The 15,087-nt window shown below is 36.1% G+C and overlaps 1 protein-coding gene across 3 annotated transcripts in view; it reads right to left on the bottom strand.

Annotated features, from left to right (window-relative positions):
* The window catches only part of LOC150101062 (protein phosphatase 1 regulatory subunit 42-like), a 78,379-nt gene that overhangs the window by 41,984 nt on the left and 21,308 nt on the right, over nt 1-15,087 (bottom strand). The window contains exon 1 of one of the 3 annotated variants that reach the window (XM_090401776.1): nt 4,851-4,934. The exons of the other annotated variants lie outside the window; for them this stretch is intronic. The gene's annotated coding sequence lies outside the window, so the exon portion shown is untranslated. Of the gene's footprint in view, nt 1-4,850; nt 4,935-15,087 lie in introns of those variants that run through there. 3 annotated transcript variants of the gene reach the window in all.

Here is a 15,087-nt window from a genome sequence, read left to right as displayed (position 1 = left end):
GGCTGGAAGTCTCATTCAAAAAAACAACTGCATAACTTTACATTTATTACCATTAAACTGAGAGCCATTTTCTTTTGCCCAAATTTCCAGCCTATTCAAATCATTTTTTGATTTGCTATTGATAATCTTGATAATCAGTACTGAATATCAATATGCTATTGATATTCAGTACTGAATATCAATAGCATACCTGATTGCCTAACTTCGCATCATTGGCAAACAAAACAATTGCATATCTCCTGTTAGACCCTCCCTAATATCATGAATGTATTAACAGAACAACAATGACACAAGGACTGAACACTGAGGTACACCACTAGTCACCTTAAATCAAGATTCATACCACTGTATACCACTTTTTGATATGTTTATCAACCATCCGCTGATCAAAGTCGAGTTTATATTACAATTTGATATTCTTCAGTTTATGCAACGGCCTTTCGTGTGGTATCATATCAAATGCCTTAGCGAAATCCAACATTATCATAGTATATCCATTCCCTTCATCCACTCCGCCATAACATTGTTATAAAATATGAGCAAATTGCTAAAACATGACCTTCCTTTAGTAAACCCATGCTGCTCCTTGCAGAGTATAGTTTGTCTATTCATAAATGTATGCGAGTTCTTACCAACTTCTCTAAAATCTCCACCCACACCAAAGATACTAATAGGTCGGTAGTTAGACACATCAGTTTTTGTGCCACCCTTATACAATGGAATTATCACACATTCTTCCCATTCCTGAGTTGAGACTCAAGTTATACAAACATGCGAAAGGACTAGCCAATTCGGCTGAACATTTCTTTGGTAAACTTGCTAATATTTCAATTGTCCCTATTGATAAATTTTTATCCAGGTTATGTAACAGCTCTTCAACATCAATTTCGTAAGCCTCTAACTCTTCATTCAATGTAACAGCAACACTATGCACCGTGTTACATACCCCTGGTTGATATATATATTAATGAGTAGTGCTCACAAAGTGAGCACTACTCATTAATTGAACAATCTCATTAGCTCCTGATACTAGAGTACATCGGCATTCAATAAAGTTATTCTTCCACATTCATTCATTCTTTTGCTTGCAGCATAACGATAAAATTCTTTTGGATTGCCGGAAGCAACATCTTTTCATACCCCGATTTAGCTTTTCGCACAATAGTTTTCAATTTTATGGCCTGAGCTTTATATTATATATTTCATAATTCCTCTCACTCTTATTTTCACGATATTCTTTCCACATCATCTTCTTGTGGATGTATGCTTAATACGGCATAATCCATTTCACTCCCAACCTATTTATTTTTCGAACACTAGGGATACATTCAGATACGGTCTCATTTAAGCATTTTTTCAAAGATTCCCATGCGTTGCTGAGATTTTTCTAATTTATAACTGATATTATGGGACCAAAGATAGTATTGCCCTAAGTTGATCATAATTTGCCGACCTGGTTGGCTGAGTGGTTAGCGTATCTGCTCTCCAGCCAAAAGGCTGCGGGTTTGAATCCCGCCGAGTTTGGATGTTTGTGATTGTCTGTGAAAATACTAGTGGTGGTAAGCGGTTGATGGCGTTGTTGTTGTAATTGGAGTTCATTGTAGTCGGTGGATTGTGAGTGGTGGAGAGAGAGCTGTAGAGCAGATGCCTCCCTCGATGAGTTTTTGGACTCCCTGGAGGTGTCACATAATAATAATAATTTCCAGCTTTGTAGTTCATCATGTAACCTGTTTTAATGGGAACATGAATACAATTAGATACTTCCCAATATAGCACAGCATGATCGCTGTCACCAACTGGTGGTAAAATAGCCATATTCTTAATAGAGATCCTTTCTGATGCTATGAACAAATCCAACACTCTTTGACCTCGAGTTCCTTCTTTCACATGCTGCTTGAGAAAGTTGTCTCACAACAATTCAACAAATTCCTTTTCATTCTTATCATGAGATTTCTCTTTTATGCAAGCAATGTTTGGAAAATTGAAGTCACCCGGTACTAAACGAGTAATGATTACTCGTTTAGTACCCATAAGGCTAAATTGGCGATGATTTTTTTCGTCCCCTGCAACTGAGCTGCCAGGTCAGTAGCAACACCTCACTATATATTTCATTTTGTTAGTCTCCACTTCACACCAGATAGCCTCAAACTCACCGCTACATGGAACATTGTTACCATCGTTTTCTTTCGTTTCTACCCTAACTGGACTTAAGTCGTCTGATATTAGTAGTACTCATCCTCCTATCTCTTGTCATTCCTAAAAATAGTATACCTCGATCTTAGTTACCATATCTGATTCTGACAGTCAGGTTTCACTAATACTAGCAATCTTAGGGCGTGGTAATTCAATAAAGCAACGAACTCAACCTCTTTGTTTCTGATGCTCCTGGCATTTGTGAATAGACATAATAAATTACCATCTAGCCTATTCTTATAATTAGATATGCAATCTATTTGGCCTTGTTGTAGAACTTTCTCTTTTCACTCCCCTGACATACTCAAAAGGTTCGAACCAAATCATATTTTTTCGACACTTTAGCCAGATACATAATCATGTTCAAAGCCATTCATATCTTTATCACGTTCACATACTAGCTAAACGTTTTCGATCATATTTTTCCATTTCATCCTTTGATGATCTAGTTTCCCTGATTCTCTGCATTAGGTCTCGTACCAATAAGTAATTTTTCCAGGCTCCTGAGGCCAAATGAATTCAAATGAATAGAAGGGTAATATCAGAAGTTCTGTATCCTGTTTGCCTTGCGAATCAGTTATGGTCATCCTATACAATTTGCTAATGCAAGATTTTTTTTTTTTAAATATGAAAAGTCAGATACGGTTCAATGTGTTTATTGAGGATTAGAATTAAGTGAATGGCAACAATGTTCGAACATAAGCTGATAATGAATGCCGTCAAGAAAAGGGTTAGATCTAGATTTTTTTTTTTTTTTTCTCTCATGGAGTGGCGCGTGATTGAAGTAGATTGCCATTGGATGTTTTGTGTGTGTGTGTGTGTGTGCGCGCGTGCGTGCAAGCAGTGCGAATGAATTCAAGAACAAGTATGATAGCAAGTGCGTGTAAGATGTGGCCTCCCTCGATGAGTCCATGATCCCTGGAGGTCCTTTATAATAATGATTTTTGTCGATTGATGTGATACCAGTACCTTGTTTATTTAGAGATCTGAGTTAGCCTGAAAAACAACAATTGGGGGGGAGGGGTCTTCAGAACAGAATTTACAGATTATCTAACTCTTAATTCATTGATGGTACTAAAATACAGGCTTTCGTAGGCATAGGATTTACGAAAAAAACTGATAGAAAAATAATTATATGGTAATTTGAATGCTAACTGAAACGACTACGGTTAGTTATTGCAAAACTCTTCTGCCAGTTATAGAAAGAGCAGAGTGTGCCGTTTGAATCATATTTCAAAGTTATAGAGTACGTTATTAAGAAGTAATGTCGCAAAAACTATAAATATGCTGTTCCCTCTGAGATGGCCGTCTATCAAAAATGGTAAACGTCGACAATGTGAGCGTACCAAGTTTTGCTTTAAATTTTGAAAAACTTCCACAAACTTTCAGATGTTAAAATGTGCATTTAGAGATGGAACAATTAGTAAAACTCAGTTTTAATTTTTCAAGATGAAAGTAGCGTGAAGATTGGTGGTGTGGTGGTGTTGAAATTTGGGGAAGTTCCATGGTAAAGCAAACCGAGTGAAAATGTAGCATTGATCTAAAAACACTATCTTGAAGACAGATGCATTAATATTTGTAAATTAGCTAATCAACTGGAATCACATTTGAATCAAACCAATACATTTTGCCACTAGCTGTATGTAAATTATACAAAAGGACAAATACCTCTACCCAACGTTTCTTTTTCAGGAATTTCTGCCCAAAACTGAACTATTGTTCAGTATCCTCTTTATCCCGCAGATCATGTTTTTTTCTAAAACTTAAGTTAGTTCTGATGGATTTGATAATGTCATCAAATTCATATGTTTGTGTATTTGACAACATTGGATGATCATGTTTATTGAGGAGAGGTGAAAGGCTTATACTTGCTGAGTTGTTTAAACAGAATTACTTTCACTCTGCTACGTTGGACGCCATTTGAACATTTTCTTAAAATTATTATTAATAATTGTTAATAGCGTGGGAGATAGGAAATTCCTTCTTACATGCTCAATTTTGTAATCAACTTAATCTACAGTCGGAGAGTAGATCACAGAAATACATCATACTAAGCGCGCGCGCGCACAACACATACAACTAAACAACAAATTGTATTGTTAAAATTGGAATATTATTATCCAAAAACTGACATACTCAAAAAACATGGCTTTCCTTCTGGAAGAAGAGGAAAGCCATGTTAAAATGCATAACAATTAATGGACAGGATGTGTCTACATACATTTAAAGGGGGGAAAATATATATATATATATATATATTACTTTTTAAAATCATTAATTAAATAACTATCATTCATCCAATTAAAACTTGAGTTTTGAAAATATGGAGATGAAAAAAAAAGTACTAATAAAGTTCAGCAGGCATTTGTTATTTGTAAGCAAAAGTAAATAAATAAAATAAACAATGAATCACAGTTTTTATCAGGCGTTAATAATGTATTTTATTCGAGAGGGAGTGGAAGGACAAATTCGAGTATATATATTTATATATACTCATTAATCATAAGAGCCAGTGATTTCTCCTTCCAATACTTTATATAGCGAGCATAACGCAAAAAAATAGATGATCTATATCAAGTAGAATACAAATGTACATTTTAAAATAACCACAGCCATAAAATTGAATCATTAAAAAAAAAGTGATACCGTTCGCCTACCTTTGGCTGGATTGGGTATCGAATGATAAATGACAGTCAATATTTATTTTTAATGTAACTAAAAAGATAACACCAAATAAAATCAAGGCTTAACGTCTGCAATGCACATGGAACGCAATAACAGCTCTTTTTGTGTACACTGTGGTGACTATGGCAACAGATTAAGTACAACGCTCGCAGCGTCCTCCTAAGCCAATATTAATAATGAACATGTACATACAATCACGGCAGATGATTTTCTTCGCGAAAAATGTGAAACACATCAGTATATGAAAATTTAAAATGCTTAGAATTTTCTTTATTTTTTTTTCTATAAGGAATATATAAATAGATCATTTTAATTAGATAATATTAATTACATATTAAAGACTTAAAAATTGTATGTGAAAGGTTGGTCGATTGGTAGAGCCTCTGTTACTAATGGCTCGCAAAAACTTAAGCAAGTTTGAGCGCGGTTAGTAGTTGGAAGGAGTTCAATTGTTCGATGCCGTTGGCACACTCTTCCGCGATGAGTCTTTGGACTCCCTGGAGGTGTCACATAATAATAATTTAAAATAATACCGATGTAGTCCGAACTAAAGCAAGTGCAGGCGGGAAAGCAATTAAAATCTGTGATAAACACATCTTTTGTCAGTGAATCATATAATGTCAACAGAAAACAGAATATGCAATTTAATGTTCGGTTCTGAATAATGATATAGTCCTTGGACAGTAAAGTGAAGAATTGTGTATTGGTCCATAACATTATACCCCTTAAAAAGAGTGCGAGCTGAGCTTCATTTGTATTTGAATTATTTGAAGCAAATACTCGTATACAAGGAAGGATGAAAAGAAACTATAACTAGAAAACAAATAACAGAGAGAGAGAGAGATTACTAACCTCAGATTCGTATGGACTATATTTGTAAAGTTCATGAATTTGGTATAGTACGTACAGAAAAAAGAAGAAAAATAAATAAATATATATATATATATATATATATATATATATACGAGTATATAGAGAGGGCGTGTGTGATAATCATAAATTGACTAATTATGATAAGCACACCTAAAGATATGACATTCTTCTCTGTGCATCTTGCCATCTAAATAGGATTCGATTATTTAAGTGATGGAAAACGATTCTTTTATAACGCGCAAGTAATATGACATGGTTTTAAAATGATTAACGCTTTCGATTAGCGCTAACGACAAAACGTTTTTGGGCTTATTCAGCTAATCAATTACAGTAGGCAATGACTTATTTCTTGTTTCATCGATATTTACGAGATGAAGTTTATGGAGGCTTTTCTGTGAAATTTCATTAGAGTGAGAGCCATCTCTATTCTATAAGCTACTGGTAAGCTATAAAAACAGTTCTGTATATACGAGAGGGGAGGGTTGAAAAGTTCTGATAAACACCTTCAACAAAAAATGATATTAAAGCAATTGATATAACCACAAGAACGAACATATCTTAAAACTCTTTAACCCTCCATGTTTCATCAAATTGTAATAATTTAGTTCTTTTTCTTTCAGGATATATAAGAAGACGTCATGTTAATTCCTTCATGGTGATTATCACAACTTTTCAGCACACTATCGTATACTCCCCCCCCCTCTACTTTGGAAAAATATGAATGAAAACAAGAAGATAAATCACTACCCGCTGTACTTTACTGATAGGCCAAGTAAAAATCTTTTTATTGATGATTTCGACAAGTGCATTTAGCGAATAAAGATTGACTATCTTGGCAATACGGGCAAAACCAACAGCAAGCAACGTCCCAGTTAAAAGATGAACCTCTAAAACTAGATAAGCTAATATATGGCACTAATCGGAAGGCAATGACAACGATCACAGGGGTGAGTTACCAGTGAAGGTGACCACTGCTGTTTAATTTTTTTTTTTTTTTTTTTTTTTTTTTTTTTTTGTTAATGATATTGCGAGTGGTGTGTTCAAGCGGATATTCAGCTGTTTATAGATGATGCTGAGCTGGGAAAAATTATTAGGATGATGTATTGTGCTTCGGAGCAATTTGAATATGGTGGCTATGTAGTCAGACAAGTGGGGATGTCCATTCAACACTAGTAACTGTAAGATCTTGCACTTTGGATTTCAAAAATGTAATGCTGTGTATTATATTGGAGGCATTGTATTAGAAGAAGTGAAGGAAGCGAGGGATCTTAGCGGATAGAGAATTAACGTTCAAATGACATGTAAAAATGATAAAATCGGCACAAAGAGATGCCATTAACTAAGAAAAACACTGGCAAGTAGAGATAAGGATGTGATCATTCCGCAGTACAAAGCTTATACCATTTGGACTACTGCGCACTGAATTGGTCACCTGCGTTTCTAGGTAAGAAGCAAACTCTGGAAAAAAAAGTTGAGGTAGATAACAATAACAGTATTGAGTTTGTGGAATAAATACTGACTATGAAGACAAGTTGAGTGGAATGTTTTGGCGAATGAGGTGGTGAGTGCACAAACATGGAAAACCAATTTAAGACGAGGTATGATCAACATTATCTCTGATAGGATGCATCAACTATTGCCTCTCTCTTGATTGCAGGAGGTGTATGTGTAATCATATTATAATAATAAACGTAGGATTAACAGCTCATTCATAAGTATCTCCTTTCTCTCATCATCTTAGAAACTCAGATTTTCCATGAGAACACACACAATTTGCAGACAATATATCCTAGTGGTTCTGGATGGCGCTGTGTTGATGGTAGCAGTATCGTGTAGTTCGAGGTTTAAAGAGTTGTGCCCTTCCGCAATGTCTCCTGGACTCCTTGGAGGTGTCATGTAATAGTAATAATTACATCATTTATAATGATCACAGAAAACGTACAAAAATTGGAGTACTGATCAAAATTGAAAAGTTTTATGATTCCAGGAATCACGATTTATGCGGTTCATTAACATTGAAGCAAGGCCGGGTGATGCATGCACAGTTCTGGCAAGGCAATGAACAGAAGAGTAATGATCTGGTAACCTAATAAAAAGACACACACACACACATCTATGAGGTGCATCCACTTAGTTTTTAACCAAGTGTTATATACCACAACAGTCATAGTCTGTGATCTTATCTTCCAGCGTAATAACGCTAATGCTCAACTCGCTCATGCAGTATTAGTATGGCTGGGGATGCTTCAATCTACTGGATAGATTTAATCGCAAAATACGACAGAGCACTGAATCAAACAAAAGGGACAATCTATTTTAGTCACTACTGTTCTTGGAAATATTCAAGAACATTGTAGTAACAAAATTACACAACAGTTCAATGGATTATGGTAGGGAAATTTTCTTATTAATTATATAATTCATTTGGAACCTAAAACTTTTTACGCATTTTGCAAATGCATAAGCATCGAAAATAGTCCTTTTATCTGTCTATTTGTACTCGAGTTATTCTAGTTGGGCAGATTTTAGTCATATTTGGTAATAATTCATAAAAAAAATTTAAGCCATTCCGATTTTTATCTTCATTAGACCATTTGCATGTACAAAAGGTCAAAACTATAAACTCATTAACTTACATGTAAACTTAATTCAATTTATTAAAATTTAGACTGTACGCAGTGTTTACGAGTTTTTTTTTTCTTTGAGGGGGGTGTAGAACTGGTATTAATAATTCTGCTCTTGTTGGACGGAATTTAATTAAATTTGGATTTTAATATTTCTATTACTTTGTCGAATCAACCGAATTCCAGTCAAAGAATTCGTTGTTACAAAATTAGTGAAAACAAAATTATAGTAGTGAACAAATTAATCCAGACAAGAATTTTAGTCAAGTTTTTGGTTTGGTTTTTGTTTCAGTTCACAATTATTTTGTAATTTATAGTATTTTTTTTTTTTTTTTTTTAGTTTTTTGTAATTTAATTCACTATTTTGGTTGAGTGCTGCGTGTTTTAACCGACTTCACCATGTTTATTAAGTGTTGTGCTTTTTTGATAGTGTAAACAAGTTGACATTCGTAATGTTTTATTCATTTGGTATAGCTATAAAATGGATAAATCTCCAAGAAAGCATTTAAAACATGTACTTTCTCAGCACACATCCATGACTCAAAGACATATTGCCAATGAGTGTGGTTTTGGTATTGTTAATGCGATTTAAAAGGTTTAGGGAGACAGGTACCATTTTCTCCAAACAGAAATGAAAATGTGGGCGAAAAGATTGTTTACTAGTTAGGAAAAGCAAAATGAATCCAAGATTACTGTAGACTTAATAGAGACTCGGCAGCTAGTCGGGTGAATATTTTTGAGTGACAGTCCGTCGAAGATTATTGGAAGCATGGAGGACTGTCTACAGGCCAAAAAAGAAACTGTTGGCAAAGGCTATGCAAAAAAAAGAATCTCCAGTGGGCAAAAATATACAAAAATTGAAATGTTGAGAAGTGGAAGGTCATATTCTCAGATGAAAGGCATTTCTTTGTCCAAGGAGAGCGAATACCCTATGTTTGCAAATCAGCAGCTGAGAAGACATCTCCCTCCAACCTTCAACAAGCTCCTAAACACTCAGCTAAAAAGATGCTGTAGGGTTCTTTTACACATGACATTCCAGGATTATTTGTACCTGTTAATGGTATGATGAAAAGTGACCAATATATAAAAATATTGGATTCAGAAAGACAAAGAATTCGTCTTCAACAGGATCTCGCTCCATGCCACACCAAAAAAAAAATGAGCGTTCCTCAAAAATCACAACATCCAATTGCTTTAGTGGCCAGTAATTCTCCTGACAATAACCGAATAGAAAATTTATGGGCCGTAGTGAAAAAAAAAAGAGACTTGGAAAATTTGTGATACAAAGGATAACTTAATACAATCCCTTATAAAAGTATGATTTCGATATGCAGAACTAATAAAAATGTGTTCTGCGTTGGTACAGTCAATGAATTAATGAGCTAGAACAAAGGAGCACATAAATTATTAGGTAAAGTTGGAGTTTAATTTTTGTACTAATTTTCTTGCGAAATTAAATTTTTCTTTAAAATGAAGTGTTCAGATTAATTTGTTCGCTACTGTATACATTTAGAATTCATAAGCAAACGCATTAGGAAATTATATCGGAATTATTCCATATTTCCCTTTCAAACTTTGCATCGGCGAACAACTACACATCAATTTCCCCCAGTCCTCTTTCAAACCATTCGTGATATCATATACAAATTAAATGTATAATATTCCATAGTTTTATTTTTTTTAAGAATATGTAATACATTAGATTAGAAACAGAAGTTGAGAACTTGAATGTTCTTTTGAATAAATGGAGATCGTGATTTCAGGACACAAACACTACGTAGAGAAGACAATTACTGAAAATAGAAGTACGCGGGATGAAAGAAGATATTCCACATCAACTCTTCAATAGTTTATATCCATTGCCAATTTACTATCAATTGCACAGTTGAGGCTTTTGCAAATACAGTAGTATCATGGTACAGCCATTGTCCTTATCCAACTCAGTTATTACTTCATAAAATACAAGTATATTACTAAAACCTAAGTCACGTTAAATCTACACACACACACCATCTATTCACTCCTCAATTCTGGCTCTAACCAACTTCTTTACGTTTGCATGACCACTATTCTAGATACCCAAACCAACTTGTTTGGATATCTAGAATGTCTGTTTAGCCACCATTCTTGTACAATATATTATCTCATCTTCCTCCTCCCACTCCCTGAAACAGTGCTGACTTCGGTACTGTTAAGGATCAAATTAAGCACGGCACAGTTACTGCCAACTCTCTTACACTTCTTGAACACGTGTCAGTAGTGCTGCCCTTAGATCTGGGGAAGAGGGGACACCTGTTCCAGCTTTGTAGAGAGCCTCGCATATTACAAACACACATACAAAATTATTAAATAAGAGGTAGATAATGAAATATTCAGAATGAATGTTAAGGAAAAATAAATTTTATGGAATAAATATAAACAATTTGCGAATTATTATGCATTTATTTCATTACTCGTTCAAACATCGCTGCCAATCAACACAACACACAGCCATGAACAATAATAATAAAATCCGGTCATCTTTGACAGTTTATGAAGTTAAAGAAATCATAGCTTTACACATAAATTTCAATTTTTGTCGTTATGAAAGTATATTTGCCAGGCAGGAGGATAAAACTTAGTATCTTTTAATGTCTACACATACCGGCCACTGAAATTTTTATTTTATGTAAATACACGCGCCTGCCAATACCGATCATCTTCAATTTCCTGAGCATAGTTTGGCGAGATATGCGTTGGGAACTGTCTTCATTAAGTACTTCGGTTAACTGCTGCACACATGAAGTTCTGTTTGTCTCTACAAGCCTTCTCAGATGACAGCTATCTCGTTCCTGACAGTCTTAGTACTAAAGTTACGCTTCCTAGACCAGCAATGTCGGTTATTTTTCCGCTGATTAAACACCAAGAATATCTCTTTTTCAGAAACCAGTCAGCTCTGCTGTTTCCAAAATCGTGACTCCAGCCACCCACAATAAACCATTTAACGAACTCCGAAAGATCCTTTGTTCTTCCCATTATGATCGAAACTATTGATAATTACTGACCAACAACATTCTTAGTTGCCTAGAGCATATGACCAGGTATTGTGCATATACGCTGTGTGAGTGTCGTTTACATATATCTGCATAAAGGTTTCTAATTCAGTGGCCAGTATATGCAAAAATTACTTTATGACAGCTCATCTCGTGATCCTACATTGACTTCAGGTCACCAATCATTCCTGTTCAGAGTAAGATCCAGTGGAGATAGACAAGCATGAGTTCTTTGTTCTATGACATCTGAGTCATCTAGATTCCATCATATTACATTTATCAGACTAGTTTTACTAGTATTATTTGTAGAGCTTGCTGCTATCCTTCCCACAGTAGCTCTATGTACTCAAATAAGGGATTTCAGTACATCCACACACCTGGTTCACTAAGTAAGGAAGGTCCCAGTAAAAAAGAGGGAAAGATTGTGGAATAGGGTCTGATGCTTGTAAAAATGAGGGGAGAAGCATCCGCACTCACTCACCAACCAGCTGTAGTCATGTGTCATTCTTTTTTTGATCTTACACTAAATGTCAATGGCTAAAGAGAAAGAAAAATGGAAGTAATCAGAAAAAATGCAAAGTATGAGGATTGAGTTAAGGGAAATGAATAGAGAGAGATTAAGAGGCTTCAAATTAAATTAGGATGGAACAAGAATGGGAGCAAGGGGAAGAGAGAGGGACAGTTGGGTGAATGAGAAAAAAATTGGGGAGTGGAAGTAACAAGGAGTCTAGAGTGAAAAAACAAGGGAAAGAGGAAATAAGAATGTACTTCAAGGGTACAGGAGTAAGAAAAAAAAAAGTCAGGGAAGATATGAGTGAGCATGATGTGAGAGAGAGCAGGAGAAAGGAGTGCGGGAGACACTACTGAATGGAAATGAAGTTATGAGGGATATTATATATGTGGTGATTGATTGATTCAGGATATGCAGAGTAAAATGTTAGAATGCTCACCTGGTGAAATAAGGAGAATGACTATGACAATGAAGAGAAAAAAATTGGATGCCATGATAGTGATGAGCAGTAGAAATGATAGGGTAACAAGTGGGGTCCCACAGGGCTCAGTACCTAGGACCTATATTGTTTAACCTTTATATCAATGACATTGCCAGTCGACTGCAAGGGGATATTCAGTTGTTTGCGGATGATGCGAAGCTGGGAAGGATTATTAGTAATAGTGCAGATGCGGTAGCCCTGCAAGAGGATTTAAATAAGCTAGATAGATGGGCAAATGAATGGGGGATGTTGGTTTAATACAGCAAAATGTAAGGTCTTGAGGTTTGGGAAACATCGATGGGATGCTGCATACTCTATGGGAGGAATTATACTGGAGGAAGTAGGGGGGGGGGGGACAAGAGATCTGGGGTTGATGATTGATAGAAACCTGAAGTTTAGGGGATATATTGCAAAGGTGGTGATGGTAACACAGAGGATTCCTGCAATTATGAGGACACTGACCTGCAGAGATAAGAAGGTTATCATTCCGTTGTATAAGTCTCTGATCAGACTACACTTGGACTCTTGTTCTCAGATTTGGTCCCCAAGACTTGAAGGGGATAAATTAACTGTGGAAAGGATACAAAGATGGATGATAAAGATGGTTTCAGGACTGTACAAGGATAGTTATGGGGATCGGCTGAGGGAATGTGGACTGCAGAGTTTGGTGGATAGAAGGAGAGGTGATATGATTGAGACTTTTAAACTGTTGAGAGGTGGTTACAGAGTTGACACTGGGGAGTTCTTTCGCTTGGTTGAACAGCGGGAAGGAGTGATGACAAGAGGCCATCCCTGGAAGTTACGAAAGGAAACTGAGCAAGAGGGTGAGGAGTGGTTTCTTTGCATGGAGAGTGGTTGAACCGTGGAATGCACTGCCTGATGGTGTGGTGAGAGCGAGAATGGTCAATGAGTTTAAGGAGTGGTATGATAGACTTTGTGTTTCTTAGGGGGGCCTCCCCTCGACAAGTCTTGACAGACTATGTTTTTAGGAAGGACCCCCCCCTCGACGATTCTTAGGAAGGACCCCCCCCTCGACGAGTCTTGACAGACTTTATGTTCTTAGGAAGGACCTCCCACGATGAGTCTTTTGACTCCATGGAGGCCTGAATAATAATAATAATATGAGAGGCAGTGTTAATCAGATAGTAAAAGATATACTAGAAAAATTTAGAAATTGTGGCAGAGAGGTGCAAAGGGGGGGGGGGGAAACAGTGAATGCACTGCTTCACTTTGCCATTGTAGAAGTGGTAGAAGAGCAGTGATAATGAATATGTAGAACATGGGTATGATGGCTAAAGACTGCTATATGCAGGATGGGTTACATCCAAACATGCAGGTCACAAAATGTTTGAAAAGGCTGCTGTTCTCTGAATAAATGGGAGCATTTGGTTAAGGAAACTAGAAGTGATAAGGTTGAGAGATGGCCTCATGAGAATGGTGTTTTAGGAAATGGTATATAGTGGAGTACATTGGATACTAAAAAGGACAATGATGGATGTAGGACCACTGAGAATACAGATGCAACTGCCATGCATATAAAAAGAACTTTCCAGTAGGATAATTGGTAGGGGAGGAGAGAGATGATGTGGCAAAGTGTTTACTTATGGCAGCTGACAGATGTGTCCTCGCAGGGAAGAGAACCAGAAGAGATATTAAGATGAGTCACTTTGAGAGTGTGAAGCATAAAATGGAGGTGAACAAAACCAGATGTTCAGTGGTATGTTGCTATAAGGTTAAGGAGCATAGAAGATGAACAGGAAATGTTTAGGTAAACTGGTTGGTGAGTGGAAAGTAATGATCATTATGGGCGATTTCAATTATGATAATACAAATTAGATATATAAAGGAAGTAGCATATGGTAATAAGCAATGTTCCTAAAGCTGAATAGCAATTAAAATACTCGTGAATCTTCCTGTGCAGCTACCAGCAGACCGTCACATTTATTTCTATATATTTTGCAAAAATCTTTTACAGCACCATGCAACTGGCAGGTCATGTAAAAGTAAAATTTTTCTGCAGAGAGCAGAGAAGGTTCATGCAGCTGTAGGAGAAGGGAAGGGAAAATAATTAAGGGTTGAGTGTCTTAATCATCGAAACAGAGGATTTGGCAGTGAATGACCATCACACTTGCAACTGGTTGGTGAGAGTAACCATGCAATCTAAAGATAAAGACAACAAAACTGATGTGGAATTACAATACAGAATATTAGTCTTAGAAACCAACTTGAGGCACTAACATGAAGCAGCTGGAAAGTAGAGACCAATAGTCCATGGAAGCCTATGTTAAAAATTATTATCTAAGATGTCCAGGGAGTCAAGCACTCATTGAGAGAGAATATAAATCACCCAAACCTTCTCTTAAATTCAGTCACACTATATGCACTCACTACCAATAAAAGCAAACTATTCTAAAACAGTATCCTAAAACACAAATTCAAAAGTTTATATACCTCTATCATATCACCCCTCTTTCTCCTGTTAACCAGTGTAATCAACACACTTGCAATCTGTCCTCATAATCTAAATCCCATAAACTGGATATATATATAATCTTTGTAACATTCTTCTTTACACCCTTTCCACAGCATCTGTATCCCATTGGAACCCAGGAGAAGAAATCTGTACACAATAATCTAGGTGTGGTCACATCCAGGCCTTATATAAAGAGGCAAAACGACTTCCTTATC

Source organism: Typopeltis vanoorti, chromosome 12, assembly GCF_054136105.1.
Source record: "Typopeltis vanoorti isolate ZY-2024b chromosome 12, IOZ_Tvanoo_1.0, whole genome shotgun sequence".
Taxonomy (NCBI): Eukaryota; Metazoa; Arthropoda; class Arachnida; order Uropygi; family Thelyphonidae; genus Typopeltis; species Typopeltis vanoorti.
Note: the sequence above shows the minus strand (reverse complement) of the source record. Positions and strands in the feature narration are given on the sequence as shown.